Below are 4,929 nucleotides of genomic sequence, written 5' to 3' on the forward strand. Positions count from 1 at the left end.
TGTAAGAGAAAAAAATGTTCGTAGAATAGGGATATGTTGGGAAAGCTGAGGTCGGCTGGAGCAGTGGCCTGCTTGTGCTCATAGGCAGTGGTAGGAAGCAAGAATGTTTTAGAAGAAGAACACTGACCAAGATGGGGAGAGGAAACAGAGCATTTACTTCTGCATTCTACACAACGCCTAAAGTACTCAAAATTAGATGTCAATTTCGATCTTAGGAATTATGTTACAGTCCTCCCCATTAGCCAGGGTGGGAACCTGAAGTCTTTCTACAAGCCTAATGTGCTTTAAAACAGGAACTCAAGCTCAACTTCAAGTTGCCCTCAAACTCACCATACAGTGTACGATGACCTTGAACCTGATTCTGCCTCCACCTTCCAAGAGTCAGGATTTTAGGAAAGTACCGTTGCAACAACTTGGTTGGGTTTTTTTGTTGTTGTTGTTTTGTTTTGTTTTGTTTTGTTGTTGTTGTTGTTGTTGCTGTGGCAAAAATAAAAAATAAAATTAAAAAAACAAACAAACCTGTGACAAGAATGACTTAAAGGAAAAATATATTTTGTTGCACAGTTTGATAGTACAGACCATCTTGGTGGGAAGGGGAGGGGGAGAAAAGGAGGAGCGGGTGGGATAGGAGGGGGAGGAGGTGGAAGAGGGGATGGGACCCAGGGGGAGTTTGGGGGTGGGAGAGGAGATGGGAAGGGAGAAGCGGGGAGGAGGGAAAGCAGGGATGGGGTGGGATGGGGGAGGTAGGAACTTGAAGCAGTTGGTTATAGTGTGCCTATAGCCAGGAAAAAAGTAACAATGAATGCTAGACCTCAGCTAGCTTCCTCAAACAAACAAACAAACAAACAAACAATCTAGATCAAGTTGTTAATGAACTGATTTGATTAAATAATTGAAGTAAAAAACATGTAGATCGTTAATGAGACCCATTTTGGGGGTGTGTCCATGAGGGCTTTTCTGAAGAGGTTTACCTAATGGATGGGGAACGGCTGCCCGGAATACGGTTGGTCCCACCTCTCGGGCCGGGGTTATGGCAGGAATAGAAAGAGATAAAGGAAAGAAGCAGATGAGTGTCAGCACACATCTCTCTACCTCGTGACGTGACGTCACCAGCTTCCTCACGTTTCCGCCTTCAGACCTTCCCTGCCATGACAGACGGTACCCTCAAACCCTGAGCCAAAATAAACCCTTTCTTCCTTTAGCTACTTCTTGCCAGGCGACTGATCACAAGAATAAGAAAAGTAACGCAAAGGCCACACCTCCCCAGCTGACCTGGTACAGAAGCCAAGAGGCCACTGCTTCAAAGAGCAGGTCACCTCTGTCTGATCGGAAGGCGTGGAGGAAATTAGGTGGAGCTTTTGTGAAATTGTTCTGCTTCTTAGATCCGTGAGGACCTCAGAAAGGGCATCAGGGACTGTGTGGAAGTATTTTTCCTGCCTCAAGCAGTCCGGCCCCAAAAGAAATCCTTTTGCTTTCTTAAACTCATTCTTCCTCTACTGTGCTTTTATGCTATGCTTTTCTCCTGTAAGAGAAAATTCGCCCCTACAAAAATTGTCAAGGTGCAGTTATGATGGGGCTGTCTCCAAGATACACTCCCCAGTCACGCCAATCAGATCTCTGTTTGCATTCTTCACGCATGTGTCTCGGGTTGTCCGTTTCTCTTGCCAATGCCTTGTCCAAAAGCTCCCCGTTCCCAACACTCAGTGCTACAGTCAGGGGCAGCTTGGAGTCCCTTCTCTGACTTCCCCTACTCCAGATCAACTGAACTTCTGTTCATAAGGCCCTGTCTACCCCTAGCTGGGATATAAAATAGGCAAGAGTTTGATACTGTGATAGTTTGTATATGATCAGCCCAGGGACTGGCACCATTAGAAGGTGTGGCCTTGTTGGAGTAGGTGTGGGCATGGTCTTTAAGATCCTCATCCTAGCTGCCTGGAAGTGAGTATTCTGCTAGCAGCCTTCAGATGAAGATGTAGAACTCTCAGCTCCTCCTGCACCATGCCTGCCTGGATGCTGCCATGCTCCCACCTTAATGATAATGGACTGAACCTCTGAACCTGTAAGCCAGCCCCAATTAAATGCTATCCTCATAAGAGTTGCCTTGGTCACGGTGTCTGTTCACAGCAGTAAAACCCTAACTAAAACACATTCTGACTAGGGAAGTTGTGGAAACTGTAGGCATGTGCTTGGGTTCTAACTCAAGCAGCTCTTAGCTTCCTGTTCGGCTATGACATGACCAGCCACAAGCTCCACCCCAAGGCCTGAGCCCCGGTGGCCATGCCTTACCTGCCATTAAGCTAAGAACTAAAATCGCCTTCTTCACTGATCTAAAGAATGGCCACAGCACCAGGTAACTGTGTCTTTGCCCTCCTGCCTACCGCGTGTCTCCTCATGGAAGCCAGGACATAGCTGTTTGATAGATGTATACTGTAACACTTCTTAGAACTGTATCCTCAGAGTACGTGATCCTGAGACAGACAATGAGGCGAGTCACAGAAAGGCCTGCAATCCCGAGCTCATTCTAGAACATTATACATTGGACAGCCCCAGGGAGAGGCATCTGTCTTGAAAATCCTGGGTGTTAAAGGAGGTAAAGTTTCCATGAACATGGCCTTCCCTGGACTATGGTTCAGATGGAAAGCTCTGGGCCCTACATACAGTTATGTACCATACTAAAATATTATATATAATACTATAGTAAAATACTATATATAATATTGATATAGTATCTATTATATTATCTCTAAGTATTACAGATACTATTATAAATTATATAAAAATATATAAAATAAAGTTTGCTGACACATAATCTATTTCCTTTCAAAAGATGTTTAAGGTTAAATGAAAACCCTCATTTTACAATATTATATGAGTGCTACAGTTTTGTTTTATTTTGTTTTTAAATGTACACTCCAGGGCCATTTTTATTATTATACTAAATGGTATTTCTATAAGAAAGTCACCTCCAGCACTACACTGTAAAATATTGTAAAATATCATTATCGGGTAGTGACAGCTGGTTTTAATAGGGGATCATCATTTTGAATGTTTGTGTAACCTTACACATTCAATTTTTATCAAAAGATTTTAGGGAACTCGAGAATTTTTCACAAAATAGCTGCTGAGCAGGGAATAGAGAAATTACATTTTATATGGATTAAAGTCAACTTACTTGGAACCTGCAATTCAAAATCTGTACTCACTTACAAGGTGTGTGGAAAGCAAGGCCTATTCATACATGACACATTTGCTTCCCTGGGCTAGGAGGCCCTACACAGTCGTAACTTAAATGACACAGAAAGAGATAAACATAATCCAACACCTCTAGCAGATCAAATGCCCTCTAGAACATGGATTAGGAAAAAAAACTGTAGATCTCATCCTACTTGGTGACTGGCTCACATCAAGAGAGTAAGTGAACATCTCTGAGCCCCCACTGGCCTATCTTGCCTCACCCTTGTGACTATCTAGTAAAACACCGTGTGTGAAAACATTTGGTAAACTCTGAGGTGCCACACAAATGAACTATTGTCATTTTGAAGTCAGTGGCACATCATCTCCCCACCCCCATCCCCACCCCAACAACCTCTTTATTCTTTGTTTTTTTGGGTTTTTTTGGGGGGGGTTGTTTTTTTGGTTTTGTTTTGTTTTGTTTTGTTTTTTGAGACAGGGTTTCTCTGTGTAGCCCTGGCTGTCCTGGAACTCACTCTGTAGACCAGGCTGGCCTTGAACTCAGAAATCCGCCTGCCTCTGCCTCCCAAGCGCTGAGATTAAAGGCGAGTGACACCAACCACCCAGCTAACCTCTTTATTCTTAAACATTTTTTTGGTCTTAAATTAATTCAAGATTGGATGGCCCTGAATGGTCTTCCTCAGGGAAGTTATTTCTTTAGACTCTGCCCCTGCCCAGCTTCTGGGAAACCCCGGGGTCTACATGTCACTGACCGTGTCCCATACGAGCTGTGAGAGCTGTAATCCATGAAGGTGGCATGCAGTATTGAAGGTTGGGCATGAGGAGGTGGGGATTTCACTTTTGCCTTAGAGAACGAAACCATGCTCTGAGACCCACGGATGGGACGTCTCTTCTTTTCGTGTTACAGTGTGGAGCTCAGCGTTGTGTGCGGCTCGCTTCAGCACAGGGCTGAATGTACTTATGACCTCAGTTAGAAAGCATTCTTGCTTGGCACAGCTCTTGGAATCCAGAGCGGATGAGTAATGGGCGAGGGGCTCTACACTGGTTGCCTCTGAGTAAAACAGTAACGGCAGCCAAGGGGCCTGTGCTTACGTGTGGGGCTGGTCTGTGCATTAGTTCATCTGACTCTTTACAACTCTTTTATCCTCGTTAGCCACACAGGAGAGCACAGGCAGTCCTTGACTTACACTGGGTTGGTTTGGGATGTTTCGAAAGCCGTAGTAACGTGGTAGAAGCCATGCTTTGAATTTTGATCTTCTCCTGAACAGGTGATGTTCCGTATGGTTCGATTAGTGTACTGAATGATGGATGTGAGCTGTCAATCATCTGTGCAATATTGAACACAAGCAATAGATACCCCATGGTGTGCTGTCGTTGCCAGCTATCAGGCTCAGTGGGTTAAGTATATTATGTGCATATTTTATTGGATATTTTCTTTATTTACACTTCAAATGTTATCCCCTTTCCCGGTCTCCCTTCCTTCCAGAAACACCCTATCACCTCCTCCTTCCCCCTGCTTCTGTGAGGGTGTTCCTTCACCCTCCCATCCACTCCTGCCTCTCCACCTTCAATTCCCCTACACTGGGGCATCTATGGAGCCTTCATAGGACCAAGGACCTCTCCTCCCATTGATGAATGACAAGGCCATCCTCTGCTATATATGCAGCTGGAGCCATATGTACTCCTTTGTCCCTGGGAGTTCTGGGTGTTTGATATTGTTGTTCTTCCTAATTATGT

The sequence above is a fragment of the Mastomys coucha genome, unplaced genomic scaffold (assembly GCF_008632895.1).
Source record: "Mastomys coucha isolate ucsf_1 unplaced genomic scaffold, UCSF_Mcou_1 pScaffold11, whole genome shotgun sequence".
Classification (NCBI taxonomy): Eukaryota; Metazoa; Chordata; class Mammalia; order Rodentia; family Muridae; genus Mastomys; species Mastomys coucha.